Source organism: Marmota flaviventris, chromosome 4 (genome assembly GCF_047511675.1).
Source record: "Marmota flaviventris isolate mMarFla1 chromosome 4, mMarFla1.hap1, whole genome shotgun sequence".
Classification (NCBI taxonomy): Eukaryota; Metazoa; Chordata; class Mammalia; order Rodentia; family Sciuridae; genus Marmota; species Marmota flaviventris.
Window position 1 is genome coordinate 89400197 of NC_092501.1, and position 21014 is coordinate 89421210.

At 36.5% G+C, this 21014-nt stretch overlaps 1 protein-coding gene across 12 annotated transcripts in view; it reads right to left on the reverse strand.

Moving 5' to 3' along the window:
* Window positions 1-404: 404 nt before the first annotated feature.
* Window positions 405-21014, reverse strand: part of LOC114097611 (ankyrin repeat domain-containing protein 26) — a 101449-nt gene continuing 80839 nt past the window's right edge. For 6 of the 12 annotated variants that reach the window (XR_011707359.1, XR_011707361.1, XR_011707358.1 and 3 more), the window contains one exon: window positions 405-1590. The gene's annotated coding sequence lies outside the window, so the exon portion shown is untranslated. The remainder of the gene's footprint in view (window positions 1591-21014) is intronic. The other 6 variants (XR_011707366.1, XR_011707363.1, XR_011707360.1 and 3 more) reach the window with 4 other exon arrangements.

The window sequence follows — 21014 nt, forward strand, 5'->3', positions numbered from 1 at the left end:
GTGATTCTACCACAGAGATTCTCCTTAGTGTTGACAAATCTGGTGGATTCTACTATCTGTATATTCCAAACAAAATACCTAGCTGCCTTTTCCTCTGGCATTACCCCTCATCCCTGTATCTTTAGACAAATACAGACCCCCTTTAATAGTTTCCTTCCCCTCTTGCTACTGTAGCCTTTTATGCTCTCATCCTTTATTTCCCTTTAGCTGGAAACACCATTCTTTAAGTCTCAGCTAAGACATTGCTTCTAGAAAAATCATTTCTGACACCATGTGTCTCCATTGACACTTACCAGAAGCTGAACAAAATAATTATGGGGTCAAAAAAGAGAGGCAGTTTACACAAAGGTGACAATTTTTGTACACTTTTATTGTTGTGACCAGAAAAACTGACAAGAACAATGTAAAGGAAGAACATTTATTTGGGTTTGATATTTTAAGAAGTTTCCTTCAGTGGTCATCTGATTCCATAGCTCTGGACCCAAGGGAGGAAGGCATGGCAGAGGAAATCAACTCAGGACATGAAATAAAAAAGCAGAGATAGAGTTATGTTCACCAGGGGTAAAACACAAATCTCATGAGCATGGCCTCTAGCTATACCCTGTCTACCTACAGTTACTGCCCAGTTCATCCATGAGTGATTAAATCACTGAATAAGTTACAACTCTCACAATCTGATTATTTCACTCTGAAAATTCTTACATTGTCTCAAATATGTGCTTTTAGGGGACATCTCATACCTAAACTATTACATTAAAAACTAGCCCCAAGTGGCGGATCCAAGATGGCAGACTAGAGGAGATACCATTTCTAGCTGCTCTGTGCATGAATCTGAGAAAACTATCAGGCAGCTTCTCCATGGGGTCTTGCCTTGACGAAATACAACATCTCAGAGTGTGTGACAGGACCCCATACAGCGGATTTTCCCAGAATCCACCAGGGCTGCGAGCACCAGCAGAACTCAGAGCCTCTGTGTCTGGTAAGACTCCAGACTCCCCTCTCAAAGCCCACAGTTTGAGCACCCACAGGACTCTTAAGCAGTGAAGCAAAAACACCAAATCAGCACCTGGACAGAGCAGCAGAACTCCAGACTTGGCTCCGCTCCCTCACAGGTCACCGGACCACATTCTAACCACAGCACAAGGACATCCCAGCTCCCCACCACATCACCAGACACCCTGATGGGAAAACAGATGGACTCCATCTTGGAAAATCTTTCTTGCCATCTTTTGGTGGGTGTGGCTATCAGCGTGGATCTGCGACTGAACAGGTACCTGATTTCCAACTCCCCCTTGCCCCAACTGTGATAACCAGGCACAGTGACTATCCAGCACAAAAACAGCTCTCAGTTGAACAGGAGTGCAGTGCGACAAGGGCGTTACCCACCTGGTGCAATCCGAGGGGCCAGAGGTCCTGCAGCTGAGACCTGATAAGCAAGCGAGGGGAGGGGTCTAAAAACCTGGAGCAATTCAGAGTGACCAACATTAGGGAAGCTCCAGACAAGAGAGGGAGAGCTCTAGTCTTCTCACATTGGTTACTTACACCACCCTGAGGGCAGAGACTCAAGCTTGGAATACACAACTCCACCTACTGGAAGAGAAAAGAAGAAAATGGGACTGTAGGAGTATTTTTGTTGTTGATGTTGTTTGTTTGTTTGTTTTTGTGTGGTATTTTGTTTGTTTGTTTTCTTCTCTTCCACTTTATCCCCTTCCTTTCTCCTCTACCCTTCCTCCTCTGGCCCTCACAACCCCAACATATGTGAAACCAAGAAATTTGCATATAATAGAATTTTAAGAAATGAGACACCAGAATAATATAATATAGAGAAATTGCATAAGCCCCCCTTTTTTCTCCCTCTTTTTTCTCTTTCTTTATTTCCTTTTTATTTTTCTTCCTCCCTCTCTTCCTCATTCAACCTCCTAATTTTTACTATTTTTACTTTGAGTAATTTTTAAAATACATATATGTGTTTGTTTTTATGCATTCTACTGTCCTCCCATGTACTTGTCTGCCTTACATGACCTCCTGTCTATTCCCTTGCTACTAACCATCTTTATTAGAGTTCTCCTCCAAATTTCCTAAGTTATATTAACCGCATACCCTCACATCTTTCCTCCTTAATATAACATCATATATCTGACCCCCAGTTCTCTATCTGCCACCAGAAATAGTACAACTTTTATGAAACTACTGATTATATTTTAAATAATAATTGAATCCAACATTTCTAGACATTGAGACTAACTATAAATGTCTTAATAATAATAATTTACTCATAGGTGATGTATGGTTGGTGTTGGGGACTGTCAACATTCTCCTTCCCCACATACACACACACACACACACAAAAGGATCTTGACTCTATATAAGAGCACTACAAATCTATAGGGTAAAAACAATAACACACCAGTCCCACAGAGTGGGAAAAAAACCACGAGCATCATGAAAAGAAAAAGGGAAGAAAGTACCACAAACAATTCAAGACAACACACATTAGAAGAATTAACAGAAACAGCAGAAAAAATGACAGAGAGAGATTTCAGGATTTACATGAATTACATGTTTTGGAATCTCAAACAGGACATCAGAAAACAATACAGACAGTGAAAGATCACTTTGACAATGAGTTACATAAACAAATCCAAGAAGCAAAAGATCACCTCTACAGTGAGACAGAGGTTATAAAAAGCAAACAAACAAACAGAAATCCTTGAAATGAAAGAAATAATAAAATTTAAAACATAAATGAAAGCATCACCAGCAGAATAGACAACTTAGAATATAGGACATCAGACAATGAAGACAATGTATATAATCTTGAAAAGAACTTAGACAGTACAGTGAAAATGATAAGAAACCATGAGCAGAACATCCAAGAAATATGAGATAGCATAAAAAGACCTAATTTAAGAGTTATTGGGATAGAGAAAGGCATAGAGGAATGAGAAATCTGTTCAATTAAATAATATCAGAAAACTTTCCAGACATGAAGAATGAAGTGGAAATTCAAATTGAAGAAACCTATAGGATGCCAAATGTGCAAAAGCACAATGGATCTACATCAAGACACATCATAATGAAAATGCCCAAGATACAGAATAAGGAGAGAATTTTAAAAGCCACAAGAGAAGGAATCAGGTTATATATAGGGGTAAACAAATTAGGATAACAGCAGATTTTTCAACACAGACTCTGAAAGCTAGAAGATCCTGGAACAACATATTTCAAACTCTGAAAGATAATGGGTTCTAGCCAAGAATCTTGTATCCACCAAAACTAAGCTTCAGATTTCAAGATGAAATAAAAACTTTCCACTATAAACAAAAGTTAAAATAATTTACAGCTAGAAAACTGGCACAACAAACATCCTTGGCAAAATATTTCATGAAGAGGAAATGAAAAACAACAAAGATAACCAACAGGGGGAGGTAGTACACTAAAAAGAAAAACTAATCAAAGATGAAAACCAAGTCAAGTTAAATAACAAATATATATATATATATATATATATATATATATATATATATATAGCTGGAAATACAAACCATGTCTCAATAGTAACCCTAAATGTTAATGAATTAAACTCACCAATCAAAAGACATAGGCTAGCAGGTTGGATTTTTAAAAATTCAATAATATTCTGCCTATAGGAGACTCCTTTGATAGGAAAAGACATACTCAGACTGAAGGTGAAAGGTTGGGAAAAATCATACCACTCACATGGACTGCAGAAGCAAGCAGGGTCTCCATATTCATATCAAATAAAGTAGACTTCAAGCCAAAGTTAATTAAAAGGGATAAAGATGGACATTTCATACTGCTCAAGGGAACCACACACCAACAAGACATAACAATCATAAATAAATATATATGTCCCAAACAATGGTGTGGCTATGTTCATCAAATAAACTCTTCTCAAGTTCAAGAGTCAAATTGACCACAACAAAATAATGTTGGGTGACTTTAACACACCTCTCTCACCACTGGACAGATCTTCCAAACAAAAGTTGAATAAAAAATCCATAGAGCTCAATAACACAATCAATAACTTAGACTTAACTGAAATATATAGAATATATCAACCAGCATCAGGTGGATACACTTTCTTTTCAGCAGCACATGGATCCTTCTCAAAAATAGACCATATATTATGCCACTGGGCAACTCTTAGCAAATACAAAGGAGTAGAGACACTACCATGCATTTTATCATATCATAATGTAATGAAATTGGAAATCAACAACAAAATAAAAATAAAAAATTCCACATCACATGAAGACTGAACAATATGCTACTGAATGAACATGGGTTACAGAAGACATCAAGGAGGAGATTAAAAAAATTCTTAGAGGTAAATGAGAATACAGACATAACATATTGAAAAAAGTCAACAAATAAATGACCTCCCACTACATCTCAAGGCCCTTGGAAAAGAAGAACAAATCAGCAGCAAAAGCAGTAGAAGGCAAGAAATAATTAAAATTGGAGTTGAAATCAATGAAATCAAAACAAAAGAAACAATTGAAGAAAAAAGCAGACAAAACTAAAAATTGGTTCTTTGAAAAATAAATAAAATTAACAAACTCTTATTCATGCTAATGAAAAGAAGGAGAGAGAGAGAACTCAAATTAACAGCATACATGATGAAAAAAGCAATATCACAACAGAAACTACAGAAATACAGAAGATAATTAGAAATCATTTGGGAAACTTATACTATAATAAAATACAAGACAGTGAAGGCATCGATAAATTTTTAAGTCATATGATTTGCCCAGATTGAGTCAGAAAGATATACACAACTTAAACAGACCAATATCAAGTGAGGAAATAGAAGAAGCCATCAAAAGACTACAAACCAAGAAAAGTACAGGACCAGATGGATACACAACTGAGTTCTAGAAAACCTTTAAAGAAGAACTAATACCAATACTCTTCAATTTATTTTAGGAAATAGAAAAAGAGGGAGTACTTCCAAACTCATTCTATGAGGCTAATATCACCCTAATTCCAAAACCAGACAAAGACACTTCAAAGAAAGAAAACTTCAGACCAATATATATAATGAACATAGATTCAAAAATCCTCAATAAAATTCTGGTAAATCAAATACAAAAACATGTCAAAACTGCTGTGCACCATGATCAACTAGGATTCATCCCAGGGATGCAAAGTTGGTTCAACATAAGAAAATTAATAAATGTAATTCATCACATCAATAGACTTAAAGATAAGAATCATATGATCATCTCGATAAACACAGAAAAAGCATTTGAAAAAATACAGCACCCCTTTATGTTCAAAACACTAGAAAAACTAGGGATAACAGGAACATGACTCAACATTGTAAAGGCTATCTACACTAAGCCTCAGGCCAACATCATTCTAAACAGAGAAAAATTGAAGGCATTCCCTCTAAAATCTGAAACGAGTCAGGGATGCCCTCTCTAACCACTTCTATTCAACATAGTTTTGAAACACTGGCCAGAGCAATTAGACAAAAGAAATTAAAGGAATAAGTATAGGAAAAGAAGAACTTATACTAGCACTATTTGCTGACCTTATGATTCTATACCTAGAAGACCTAAAATCTCCACCATAAAACTTCTAGAAATAGTAAATGAATTCAGCAAAGTAGCAGGATATAAAATCAGCAACATAAAAATCAAAGGCATTTCTGTATATCAGTGACAAATCCTCTGAGAAGGAAATGAAGAAAACTACCCCATTCTCATTATCCTCAAAAAAAAAAAAAAAAAAAAAGAAGAAGAAGATCTTTTAGAATCAACTTAACAAAAGTGGTGAAAGATCTATATAATGAAATCTACAGAACCCTAAAGAGAGAAATCAAAGAAGACCTTAGAAGATGGAAAGATCTACCTTGCTCATGGATAGGCAAAATTAATATTATCAAAATGACCATACTACCAAAAACACTATACAGGTTTAATGCAATTCCAATCAAAATCCCAATGGCATTCCTCATAGAAATAGAAAAAGCAATCATGAAATTCATCTGGAAAAATAAGAGACCCAGAATAGCTAAAGCAATTCTAAGCAGGAAGAGTGAAGCAGGTGGTATTGCTATACTAGACCTTAAACTATACTACAGAGCAATAGTAACAAATACAGCATGGTATTGGCACCAAAACAGGCTGGTAGACCAAGAATACAGAATAGAGGACACAGAGACTAACCCACAAAATTACAATTATCTTACATTAGACAAAAATGCCAAAAACATGCACTGGAGAAAAGATAGCATCTTCAACAAATGGTACTGGGAAACCACTGCTGTCCAAAGCCCTAAGGAAAGGCCAGTGAGCCTCAGAGAATCAATACCGCCTGAAAGAATGAGAATCCAAAGCGTTGTTAGCATGAAGAACTTGCTGAGCTTCATGGGAGTTGTTGCTGGTTCTGCTTTCTCCAAGGGCACAGATCTCAAGTGCCATAATCAGACACTTGGGGAAACATGCTGCAAGGTGAGTGGAGATGCCATGACCTGTCAATTATTCCTAAGTGTTAGCAGGGCTAATCGAGGACCAAGTGGGTCAAAGCTCCCTTCTATGTGTGCTCATGAGATTGCATGTCCCTAGATACTAATAGCATTAGAAGAGGTTAAAAAAAACTTCAAAATGATAATATACCCTTAAGAGAGTCAACTTGAAGGTTTGCAACCATAAGTTACTATTTATAACATTTTAGTGTCTTATTTTGGCTTGTCTCATTTTTTTTAATCAGAAGCATAGATGAAATGCAAGGTGAGGTCAAATATAGAGTGTAACAAGTCCCAAATTATTTGGAGTGTATAAATGTTAAGTTACTGTAGAAACATCTCTGGGTTTTCTGATCCTCCTCTTCCCTATACAAGCACTCTCATCAACACAATAAAGAATATAGACTTTCCATACCATAGGCAATACACAATACTAACCCCTGATGGCAGTAAACATTAGGAAATGTGCAGAAATTTGGCAGATATGGGACAAATATGATCAAATATTACTTGCAATATAGAGTGGAAAAGGGAAGTTTATTCTCCGAGAAAACTGCCATTATTGTGATGGTGGTAATTTGGCATGATTTATTTTGACTACAATCATAAAAGAGTTTACCAAATGAAGCTAGCCCCTTGGCTTATTTCAATAACAACCTGGTATTTAGGTATCACCCCCAAACAATGTGCCAGCTTGAGAGGATAATTGACAGTACCACACCTTTATAACCACAGGGTGTTCTCTTGAGATTTATGTTTATTTGATGACACATTTCTCCTGATCCACAGTATTTTGCTCTCTTTCCCCTGAATTCACATCTGACCAAACCACAAAATTAGTGCTCAATAAATCATTTCATACTCTTGCCACTTAAAAATCTTTTTCCCACTTATTTTTCTAAAATCTACACTGGATTGCTGTTCAGATGTGCTTTTTGTGTTAAGAAGGAAAATAATTTTTAACTTCTCTACATATATTTAGGTCCTATTCATCCTGTGATTAGGGCAATTACATTTACAAGTTTTCCACCCCTTGCTAAAGTAACCACAACATTATCATGAGGAAGCCATTAAAAAAAATACTGCAGCACACTGATTTAACTGAATATAATGGAAGAAGAAATGCCATCCTTCACAAACTTGAACTGCAAAATTATTTTCACCCTCAAAGCAATAGGTCTTTTCCCACCACTGATGGACCACCTCTATGCTAGAAGTTAATTGTTATCTCAGAAGTACCATTAAGATGAGTCTGTTATAACGCTGTGTCCTATAAATATGTGTAATTGCCTTGAAATGTATGCCCTTCTGTGCTTGCTTGTGTCCAAGAGAAGTTTAGAATATCAGATTCAGAAATTTAATATCCCTGTTACTGGCTGTTACTTTGTTCATAAAGTGAGTGCGAGAAGAAGCAATAGTTAAATGTTGTTTCTCATTTACCATTGAAATTTTTCTGGAACTCTTCACAAGATGCTGATTCAGATTTCTATAAACTACATCTCAGAGATTTCGTGACCTTTTCCTTGGATCCTGATTCTTGGGATACTCTGGATTTCAATTTGAAAATAGCAACAGCAGTGCCAGGTTGGTTTGGGAGTTTTGTGTGGTTCTGCCAAAGTACATGATGAGCTATTTTATAAGGAAGTCGGCTATGTCTGAAACTCACTAAGAAAGAGGGACACTTGGGTTCTGTTTGCATGGGTAGAATTTTCTATAAAACTTTCAAAGCATTTATCCATTTATGGTTTTCTCTAGCTTCTCCTTTTTTTTTCCTTTTTTGGTACCAGGTCTGTTTCTGGGGCACTTAAACACTGAGCCACATCTCCAGCCCTTTTTTGTATTTTATTAGAAACAGGGTCTCACTGAGTTGCTTAAGGCATTGCTAGGTTGCTGAGGCTGGCTTTGAACTCACAATCTTACTGCCTCAGCCTCCTGAGCTGCTGGGATTACAGGTGTGTGCCACCATGCTCAGCCTCTAGCTTCACCTTTTAAGTGTCAGAATCAGATGTTTGTTAAGACAAATTCAAAAGTACTGGTATTCTAGTCTCACAAGCTCTAGAAACGAGAAGTAGATAGTATCTTGCATTAATGAATCTGAATTTGCTCCAAAAAATATTATCTCATCTCTGCCTGTACTAGGCATAAGAAAACTTTATGCTAAACAATTTTCTTTTTTTGCCTTAGCTGATCAGTGTCATGACCATTTTTCACATCTTTAAATGTGCCTTTAAAATATGATTTATATTGAATGTTTCCCCATCCCAGTGACTTTATCATATTTAAGCACTCCCCTATAGAGGTTATTAGTTTTGTGTCTTTTAACTCTTTTAACTTTTTGATGATCATTGCTAAGAATGTAGTATACATTCATGAAATTTATCTTAAGAAATGGAAAGAATATCTTTATGGTGTTTTTGATCCTAAATATCTATGATAACAAATAAAAGATAGCAAATAAATTGTCTATAGTTAAGAATGGATAATAATTTAAGACATATTACATCCTAATTCCCCCCACCCTTAATCATTACTTGTCTTCAACCTAGTTCCAAGCACAATTAGTATAAATCTTAAAATAGGGAACAAGTTTGAAAGGGCTGAATTTTAAATGTTCTAGAATAGAGACATCTACAATCTGGAGTCAAACATTGTAACAATGAACCTGAATTACATTCAGGCAAACAGGAAAATTACTCTGAAACATACTGTTGCGATACAATCATCTGGATATTTGTTTAAAATCCAACTTTTGAGTTCCAAAGCACTAGTATCCGGCAAATTCTTTGACAACAACTGATGTAGGCTCTAACCATAGTGAAGACTTCTTATATGTAAATATGAGCCAGCTTGTTTAAACTGTTCCAAATTATTTTCTGCCACACATGATACTTGGTTTTCTCAAAATTGGTACCAATGATAATAAATTTATCATCTTGTGTTTTATCTTCAGGTCCCTACATATATTTTCATAGGTTTTATTCTTTTCTTTTTAAAAATTCTACATAGTAATTTATTAAGAGTATTGCCATTGTCTCTTTTATTCTTTACCAAATGCAATTTTCAATCTTTATCATAACAATAAGTGCTTTATGTATGTTTTTTTATTTTTAAAATAAAGTTTTTGTTAGAAGATCTTCAGGAGATCAAGTCATAGAAATGGCACACCCAATGGAACAGATTTGGACAAGTTGGTATTCAGATCATACTATGAAGGAAGGGCAAGTTTTGGAAAAGAAAACTACTTGAGGTTTATAAGTGAAGACCATAAAAAAGCACAGAACTTCTTTGATAAAAATGTATTTTGGAAAATCAGAAATTCTATGGATTTCCCAATTCAAGGAAAAGTCTTTACCAACCCAAGGAAAAGTCCTAAAGCCAGAGCTTAGAATATTGAGAAGTAATTTGCAGTATTAAATGGAGAAACACAGAGGGGAAAATAGATAAAAAATGAAGGATTGAAGATGGGATTAGTTATCAAATTAGTTTTCTGGTGATTAATCACTTGCAAGATAGGATCATGTCTGTGTACCACTCGATCGCACACACAACTTACTAATATTCGATAAAGTATTCTTTAAAAATGCATGTCAATTTGCCTTTTTTTTTTGCTAATTATACTGTTTTTTGGAGTTTACCTTTTCAGGGAAAACATGGTTTACTTTTCTCACTTTTTCAAGATGTTTACTCCCCTCATCCATGTAAATAAACTAATTTTTAAATCTTGGTTTTAAAATGGTTGCCTGGAAGAATGTTTTCATTAATATATTTGATCAATATAAAACAGAATAAATGTTTTACCCTACTAACAACAAGTATAAAACTTGCTGAAGCACAAAGGACAAACTAATATTCCTATGAGGTCTACAGAAAGATTGGACCACCAATTTCCAGAACCACCTGCCTCCAGGAACTCTGATGCTCCAGAATCATTCTCCATATTTCTTTCTGAAGGTATCTTGAGATAGTGATATCCAGCTTTACCCATTATACATTATTACTACAATGAACACACTAAAAGTGGATTTAAGTGATTTCCCAACGTCACACAACTAATAACAGAGCTAGAGTTGAATTTGCCATTCTGACCCCAGAAACTCAACTCAGAAATATTTTTCTGAACACTGATCTTGCCTTATCAATTATCACCTAATGTGCCAATTTTTAAATCATTAATGCCAATCATAGTTAAATACACTAATTTAAAATTTGGTCCTTATTGTTGTTATAGTAAATGAAAATTGGAACAGTTTATCTTCCATGCCTTTAGATAATTTTCGTCATTTTAAAATGAGAAATTATATCCCATCTCTGTATGATATATCAAAGTGCATAAATGCATTCTACTGTCATGTATAACTAGTTAAAACAAAAAATTAACTTAAAAATATGTAAAACAAGCAGAGTTGAAATCCAACTTTTTTTTTTTTTTTGTACCAAAGATTGAACCCAGGATCACAACCACTGGGCCACTTCCCCAGCCCATTTTTCTATTTTTTATTTATTCATTTTTGTTTATTAAACAAATGCTTTTTGAAAAAATATTTTTGTTGTGTTAAAGTAAAGATAAAAATTTTACCACAATACCCATGTGCATCAAGTACAGGAAGCTGTTGTGCAGCCACAGCCATGTCTTTCTGGAGGCTTCTGTCTTCACCAACAGACACTGTGCCCCTCAAGCAGTGACTCCCATTGCCCTGCTCCCCAGGGTCTGCTCTCTGCTACTGCCAGACCATCTGCTCAGGGGCCTCAATAAGTGATATTGCAGCATCTTTCTGTCTGGCTTATGTACTCAGCAGACATTTTCAGGTCCACCGGTGAGGCAGGGACCAGCAGTGCACAGGCTCCTCCATGGTGGTTGGCGCCCTAAGTGCGCGGGGTACAGGAGTGGAAGTGCCCAAGATTGGTGGGTCTGGCCCCTCTGTCTGTGCGATGGGTCACTGGGGACCCTTCTAAGAAGTGTCTACTCAAGTCCTTTGCCTATGTTCTTGCGGGGGTGGCGGGGGAGGAGGGTCAGCCTTTTCTCTGCAAGGCCAGTTGTCCTTCCCAGATATTTTCAACACAACCTGGAGGCCTCCTGCACTCACTCACCCTGAGCTTCCAGGCTCACTACAGGTCTCCTTTTCATCTGGTAAAATCTCCTCCTGTCTGAAAAGCTCCTTTGACATTCCTTGCTTGTCATTGTTTCAGCTCTTACCTGTCTGAAAGGTATTTCACTTTTGCTTTTGTCAAATATTTTTCAATGAGTGAGTCAAAACCACAGTCTGGGTACATTTCAAAGAAAAGAGATTCACTTGGGCTCGCGGTTCTGGTCCAGGGTCAGGCAGCCCTGTTGGATGGTTCAGTGAAGCTGAGACCTGCCTACAGGACTTCAGCTCTGACTTGCTCTCCAGGATCCAGAGGTCCGCTCCTGGGAGCAGAACCTCAACAGAAGCGCCCAGTATTCTGAGCTGTTCACAGCTGTCATGGTGCCTGTTGGGTTTGTAATGACTAGTCTGCTGCTGTCCTCATCGGTGTTCTCCAAACAGTCTTCTTCCTCTGGCCACTTTCCGTTAGTTTCAGGGAATTTGACCATGGCATGTCTTCGCATTTCTCTTGGGTGCGAGTCAGGGTTCTTGGATCCCTAGGTTTATAATTCTGTTGAATGAGGGCATTTTACAGCCACTGTTTCTTCCAGCACCTGTCCACCCCCCCAGCCCCCATTCCGGCCACCCGGGAGCTCCTCCAGCGCCTCACCCAGCTCTGCTGCTGCTCTGTTGCCGCACTCTGCAGGCTTGCTCATCGATGCGCCCACCTTCACCCATGCCTAAGCACACTCCGGCTTCCTCTCTGCTTTCTGAACCTCGTCCCCTAGGGCAAACTTGTATGGTTTTGAGTCAGGGTGTTTCCTCTGACTAAGGACTACCCTGTAGGGTGTTACTTTCCTGCTTCTGTGCACCTTCCCCCCCACCCCTGGAAACCAGGTACTACAATTTTATTTTATGGACATAGGACTGGGAAAAAATTTAAAAAGAAAAAAATTTTTACTCTGTTTTGTTCTGAGATGCTACTGAAGTACTGGCAAGGTCTGGCTTTGTGAGGCTTGGGTTCCACTGTCGGAAAGGGACAGGGAAATCTACTCCAGGGCAAATATGGTCTTTCAACCTTGAGTTGGTGCCTCACAGAGGACCCTGCCATGCCCCAAGGAAGACAAGACTTCCCTTCCCTCTCTTCCTGACTCTCTCCTTGAATGTAGGAAAAGGACCTTGAGAGGATGCTCTGCAGCAAGTTCCATGTTAGTGTGCAAACTCCAGTGGCCCTGGCCCCTGATCCTCAACTGTCTCACTCAGGCGGGAGTTCTCCCCATGCCATCCTGAGCATCCGCTATCCCCTGGGTTCTCCTAGGGTATGGAGCTGGTGCCCCTGGCTCAGCTCATTTTTTCCCTTCTCTTAGGGATCACTGTTCCTGCAACAGAGCCATGGCCAAACAGGCCTGCCCCTTCACAGATGCTGCCCATCCCTAGCTCAAAGTGCGTGGGCACAGCTTGTGCACAGAGCACGAAGAACAAGACTAGAGGGAGATCTTCTGTTAGGGCTCTGAGAAGCATCCAGTGTCTCAGTGCACAGCTCCCTTCCCCTTCATTCCCTCAGCCTCCCTGACCCTCACCACTGGACCTCTTCCTGTGGCAGGGGGTGGGAGGTTCTGCATGGACTAGGACCCTGCCTGAAAAAGCACCTAGCATGCAGTAGTGAGTGTGTGTTTGGTGTTCAGTTGTGGTGGAGAAATAGGACTGGCCTTCAAAGAACTCAAAAACACACACACCAAGAAGACAAATGCCCAGATATGAGACAACAGCCAGTACATAGACCACTTATGACATCACCCTCCTTTGTTGGGGCAATTTGTTAATCTAAGGTGGAGATGAAAGTCCAGGTCCCCATTTAGTTTGTTGTGGATGAGAGCTTACTGGTGCCCTGTGGGCATGGAAGTTCTTGGTCTCTGGTGGGTGTTCTCTGACAACCAGCCTGGCAGGGAGGTTGGAGCATCTCATTGTATCCTCAGGGTGAGGCTGGAGCATGTCATTGTAGCCTCAGGGTGAAGTGTAGGCTTCTACTAAGTCTACACATTGGCTGTCTAAAGATTGAGGTGGTACCCCTGTTAGAACTTCTAAGTGTAATTTTTAAAAACATTACTTCTCTGTTTAATTGACTAACAGATGAAAGTCATGGCATCTCTAGAAAAATCAAGCATGAAACAATTAAATATGATTTTAAAAATCTTTTTCATCAGTTGATTTCCTTCTGGTGAGTACAGCTAAAAGTCCTAGACATTATTACAAATATGAGGACTCTGAAAGGTAGAAAAGGAAAAATCAACTAGCAAGGAGCCTTGGAACCTCAACAACAGTGAATTTCTGGGATTTCTTTTTGTCTGATATATTCCAGATTGGATGCTGCTGAAGATGCCAGCCTAGAAATGTAAATGGATACAGAAATAAATCAATTAAAATAACTAAGAGTAGCTGGATATCCTGAACCAAAATTCTAGGAGAAGGAAAAATTTTACACAATAACTGCCCCATCCATATAGGTAAATGGGGGATCCACCCCAAGTTTCCAACAGTCAAGCCTTAGTAGAAGTCTAGACTTCACACTGAGGCTATAATGAGATTCCCCAAACTTCCTGCCAGGCTATTTCTCAGAGAGGATCCATTAGAAATGAAGAACTTTCATCCCCACAGGGTATAACGAGTCCTCATACCAAAGAAAATCAAATAGGGACTTAAACATCTTGGATTAACAAAGTGCTACATGAAGATGATGTCATAAGATGTCTAATGAAGAGTTAGAACTTTCACTACTCCCCCGGCAATGAAAAGTCCACACATGCTCTATATGGAATCAATTGAAGACCCATGGGGAATAGCAATGAAGCATCCCCTGATCTTGCTAGCAAGGACAAAAGCTTACTAGGAAGTCTGAGGTTGCACCTCTATTATTCAGAGTAACATAGAAACCCATCTGCAGGTATAAATGGAGGCTGATTGGTAATTTGTACTTCCACCTCAATGGCACTAAGAGGATATATATATATATGTCCTTCCCTTTTCAGGAAGATGTCAGATGAGGCCTGATAAAACACAGCTCTGAAATTAGTCTTAGAATCTTAAAACATATCAAATGTTTTTCATAAAAACTCATTCTTTACACCATGAAACAGGAAAATTTCTATATAAATAAGAAAAAAAAATAGATTCAACATTAGTGTAGTACATATATTACTAAAGCAGCCTTAATTAAAATGTTTCCATGACCATTACAAACATACTTCAGTGCTTCAAAAAAATCTTAAAAAAGAGGAAATACTGGCAAAAAAAATGAAGTCTTGGCTAAAAAAATAAAGATAGAATATTCAAGAGAATAAAATAAAAATTAAAAAATAACTAAGATAGTAATAATAATAATAAAACAAGTGGGTGGCCTCAACAGCAAAATGCAAAGGACAAAGGAAAAACTAAGAAATTAAAAAAAAAAGAAGTTACCAAACCTGAATGCCATGGGTAAAACAGAACAACAACAAAATGAATGGGGCTTTAGGTAGCTGTGACAACAAAAGACCTAACCCTGCTCTCATCAGAGTCCAGAGAGGAAAAGAAAAAAATGAGCTGAAATGAATTCAAAGAAATAACAACTAAGAAAAGAAAAGAAATAATAGCAAACAAGTTAAGTTTTCAAATTTGGCAAAAGATATACACCCACATATTCAAGAAGCTGAGTGAAACACACACAGAATAAACTCAAAGAAATCCATGCCTAAACCATCAGAGTCGGACATCTGAACACCAAGGACAAAGTAAATATATTGAAATCAGAGAGGAAAAAGTGATACCTAATCTGAAAGATAAAAATCATTAGAATGGCTATAGATCTCTTATCAAAAATCATGGAAGACAGAAGAGGCAAGTGGCATATTTTTCAAGTGCCAAAGAAAAGAGTTGTTAATCCTGAAATCTATATCCAGTGAGAATATTCTATTAATAATGAAAAGGAAATCAAGACATTTTCATAAGATTATACCCCTAACAGATTTACCCTGAAAGAATGGCTACAGGAAGTTCTGCAAGCAGAAGGAAAATGATGAGAACAAGGCCTATTGGAACATCAATATATATGTAAAAATAAAAATGTTTTTTCTTCTCTCCTGAATTTTCTAAATTAGGTTTGATGGTTTCATAAAAAATTATAATGCTTTTTGTTGTGGTTTTAATTGTAGGAGAAATATTTTTAAAAATTATAAGTTAGGGAAGGTAAAGCAAGTTAAGTTTTCTACATTTTACTTGAGTTGGTAAAATGTTGATACCAATAGACTATTATAATATAATATATATATATATATTATATTATAATATATATATAATATATATATTACCTAAAATATTATATATAAATCCAAAAGGAATTCTAAAGCTGTTCAGTTTGAACAATAAGAAGACAATAAAAATATATTGGAAAAATAAAAAATTGAGTGATCAGAAAACAAAAATGGCAGATTTATATGTAAAATATCAATTCTTATGTCAAGTGTAAATGATCTAAAGCCAGATCTGCAGGGAAGAGAAGGTGAGAGACTATAGTGTTATGTAAAAGATTGGCACAGAGGATTAAAAAACACCATCCAGTTATATTGTGTACAAGTAGAAATATACTTAATATTTAAAAAATAAGGCATGTATTCTCATCATGAATTATCTGTTGTAACTATCACGTTAATTAGTAAATTGGTTACTTTGTATCTACTTGTACCATTTCAAATAAGTGGTTCAGTATTTTATCAGAATCATCTATGTTGTCTACAAAGAGTACCTACTGTGCATCAGGCACTACTTGGTGTTTGAACACAAGTGAGAGAATACAGGAAAGGTGTATTCTTGCCATTGAGGAGCTCATACTCTAGTGAAGAGAACATGACTATTAAATAAATTAATTACCAAAAAATAAACAAAATATGGTAAAATTGAAGGTTAAAATGAAATGAAAAATTAAAATAGAGGAAAGGAAAAGTAATCAAGAGTATAGAGCTGTGGGGGAAGAGAAGGTGAGAGACTATAGTGTTATATAAAAAATGGTCATGATGGGATTTACTGAAATGAGAAAATCTGATCAAAACCTTTAATACAGCGTAAATTAGCAAGCAATTTATGGTGATGAATGTGCCAGGCAGAGGGAACAGAAAGAGCTGATTCTCTATACCAGAGGAGAACATCCAGAGAGGTGTGTCCTGTGTGAAGAAGGCAGCATGGAGCCAGGGGAAGAACAGAAGATGAGGCCAGGAAGGAGTGGACAGCGAATTGTGTGGAAAGCAACAGGCCATTTAGGAATGGTGGCTTGTACTCCGAAGTCAAAGGGGACTACTGCAGTAGAGAACCGACACCATTTGAATTGCTTATATGAATCTCTTTGCTGTCTTTAACCTTGAAAATGTGCCATAGCATAAGAGAAAATGTATTAATTGAATAGGAATTTCATAGGATAATCAGAGTTCTTCACTATTCTTTTTTTTAATCAAGAAAATGCTTGTATTCTCTGAATTCTATGTAAGTTTGTGGGCTAATTTTGGTCCATATGTATACAAAGCTCCTGGGGAGCTTTGTAGAAATCCAAGTTCCTGGAATCTTTGACTGCCTTGCTCTATGACTCTTGTGAAAGACATCTACCCAGACCTGGATGGGCAAGCTGTAAGAGGAGTTGCTTCTCCCCAGAATTCTCTTCTTGTTGCGATTTCATCACAGAGATAGTTGTGTATGTTGAGGATCAAGCCCAATGTCGGATTTTATTTCTCATTAAGAAGAGAGTGAAGGACATTGCTGGCCTTACTGAGGTAGATAGTTTCTTTGAGCAACTTCTTCGAAGACAATGTGTTCCTGACCACAATAAATGAAATTCAGATGTTTCAGAACATAAAATTGAACTGTGCTCTTTGATCTTATATAAGAAATATATATTTTACTTATTATGTTCTTTTTATAAATAAAAAAATAATGATACTTCACATTTTTATCAGTTAGAAATTCGCAAAATCTCATACATTTTTTCAAAATCCTCAAACATCACCTTCCCTATGAAGCCTTCCTTCCTTGACCACACCATAAAAGATTATTATTCCTTCTCCAAAAGACTGTTATAGTGGTACATACCACCAATAATACCATCACAGCCAGACTTGAGATTGTTTGTGTAATTTCTTTGTTAAAAATAAGCTCCTTTTAGCATGTCTTATCTTTATTGCCTAGCATGGAATTTTGTGCCTAGTGAATGTCCAGTAAATGTTTTATTCATAGTAGAGCTTAAAAACTCTGTTCTGAATTTATAAAAAATAATATTATATATTTTATTACATGAAAAAGTTACATATTAAAATAAGAAAGCTAGAAAATAAGAATAGAAATATAAAATGTATTTTAAAATCTTTTAAAATTCTAACCTTAGGCATGACCACCTATGCTATTTTGGTATATTTCTTTGCATTTTTTTTAAATATAAAAAATTTTAAAAAATTAACATTAAGGTATATATAAGATAGTTTTATATTGTTTTTTCTTGAGCAATATATATATTTTACATATTCATGCATATTTACATATGCATGAATAACCATTTCCTGAATGTGTTAGTCAGCTTTTCATTTCTGTGACCACAATACCCAGCAAGAATACCTTAGAGGAAGAGAAGTTTATTTTGGCTCATAGCTGTACAGCCCATGGTCTTAGCCAATTGCATTGCTGTGGGCCCAAGGTGAGATGGGACATTTGACAGAAGGAAAGTGCAAAGGAAAGCTGCTCACCTCATTGTGCCCAGGAAGCAGAGAGAAAAGGAAAAGGAAAGGCACCACAGGGAAAATGAATCTGTCCAAGGCACAATTCCAGTGATCTACCACCTCTAGCCACATTCCACCTGCCTCCAGTTACCACCCAGTTAGTCTATTCAAACTAGAAAGGATTGAGGGGCTGGGATTGTGGCTCAGCAGTAGAGTGCTCACCTAGCATGTGCAAGGCCCTGGGTTCGATCCTCAGCATCACATTAAAAATAAAATAAAGATATTAAAAAAAAACTAGAAAGGATTGATTAGGTTACAGTTCTTATAGTATAAACATTGTACCTCTGAATATTCCTGCATTAACACAGGAGGTTTAGGAAGACACTTCATATCTCAACCATAATATTTTATTATTCATAATCTTTAGGAATATACTTCATAAAAGCTGAAAATATCATCATATTTATCTACTAAAAATTAAATATCCCTACTTATATATTTCAATTAATTTTTTTGTTATCCAAGAGTTTTATTTGTTTATTTATTTTTTATTAGTTGCTCAAGACAATACAATGATCTTGACATATCATACATTTGATTCAAATAGGGTATGACTTCTCATTTTTCCATGTGTACAGATTGCAGGATCACATTGGTTATACATCCATGTGTATACATACAGCAATCCTAGTGTCAGTTGTATTCTTTTGCCCTCCCTGTCCCCCGCTCCCCTCCCCTCCCCTCCCATCACTATTCTCTACCAATTCTACTGTAACACTTATCTCTCTTTTTTTCTTCCCTTCCCCTGCACACCATCATATATGTACCTTCCATCTTCTGTGCAATTCCCCTTCTCCCTCCCTTTCCCTCCCTCCTCTTTTCCTTGTTTCCTGGTAATTTTCTTCTCATGCTCTTCCTTCCTACTCTGTTTTGAATCACCTCCCTTATATAAGAGAAGACATTCGGCATTTTTTTTTAGGGGTTGGCTAACTTTGCTTAGCATAATCTGCTCTAGGCCATCCATTTCCCTGAAAATGCCATGATTTTGTTATTTTTTTAATGCTGAGTAATATTCCATTGTGTATAAATGCCACTTTTTTAATCCATTCATCTGTTGAAGGGCATCTGGATTGGTTCCACAGTCTAGCTATTGTGAATTGTGCTGCTATGAACATTGATGTAGCTGTGTCCCTGTATTGATTTGGGAAATAATTTGACCATAAGCATCTTCATATAAAATCATTACCTTGATATATTATTTATTAACTATTATTTTCCTAGGATAAACACATTTAGGATTTGGCACCTGTCCATCCTGCAACTTTAATATTATGCAATGCCAATCCTAATAAGGTTGGAAGCATAGAATGTTATTCAAAGTCACTATAATGTTTATCCAGAGACTTGGAGAACTATGACTAATGCTTTCTATACACAGATAAGAAATTAGATTCCCCAGAGGTTAAAAACAAAAGAAAAACAGAAAAAAATATTAAGTGGCACAAAGTCATTGAGTTACCTACTGTCATGGGTAGGTTCACCCATACCATTTCATTTTTGTGTGTGCATGTAAGTGTATCTAGATTGAATGATTTAGAAATACACATGAGTGTACACACACACACACACACACATATTTTAGAGAGAGACTGAGGTTTTCTCGTTTGTTTTACCCTGCAAATCCAAATAACTAAAATTTATTATTTCCTAGTGAAAAGGAATGTGAAACAAATTGCCTATCTTGAATGTCATTCCATCTATCTAATATAATTGACTCCAGAAAATGGGAAAAACTTTTTTCATTAACCAGTTTACTTAGACATTTTTTAATAAGTTTTAGTTGTAGTTGGATACAATATCTTCATTTTATTTATTTATTTATTTATTTATTTATTTATTTTTATGTGGTGCTGAGGATTGAACCCAGTGCCTCACACGTGCTAGGCGAGCGCTCTACCACTGAGCCACAACCCCAGCCCCTAGTTTACTTAGACTTTACTTTCACATACAAAATATTTTTCAAAAGAAAGAAAAAGATTAAAAAATATATGGTTTTCCAAAAGATCCCTTGATAACATAAAATTGAACATCCATTTGTTTTCTTAGTATTTCTTTTCAGCAGATATTGTTTACATAAAATAAACTGCTACAAAATATTCTCAATTTCCCTTGTGTGTGTGCCTGTTGTGCAGATACATACATTAGGATTATTTATTTATTATGTAAATTTATTATGTAAATTGCTTGAGAGTACTTGGGCTTAACTTCTGAAAACTAGTACAGTTTTCTAAGAAACTCTTTTTTTTTTCTAAGAAACTCTTCTCATATTCTAATTTCTTCAATTATTCTATCCTTCCTTTAATGAAAATTTTCTCCTTATTGTGGAATGTTTCCCTGTTAGACTCTGATGAATGAATAGACACATCAATCAATTGATTATTGAAATAGAATTACACGGTCAAGTAATGACTGCATAAAAAGTTTGTTATATAGTGACAAAATGTGTTGTAAAAGATGATCTAGTTCACTAATGGAGAATTCATTTCAGTTGAATTTAACTACACTGATTAATATTTACTAAAGGGGCTGGGGATGTGGCTCAAGCAGTAGCGTGCTTACCTGGAATGCGCGCTCACCTGGCATGCGCACAGCACTGGGTTGGATCCTCAGCACCACATACAAATAAAGATGTTGTGTCCACTGAAAACTAAAAAATAAATATTAAAA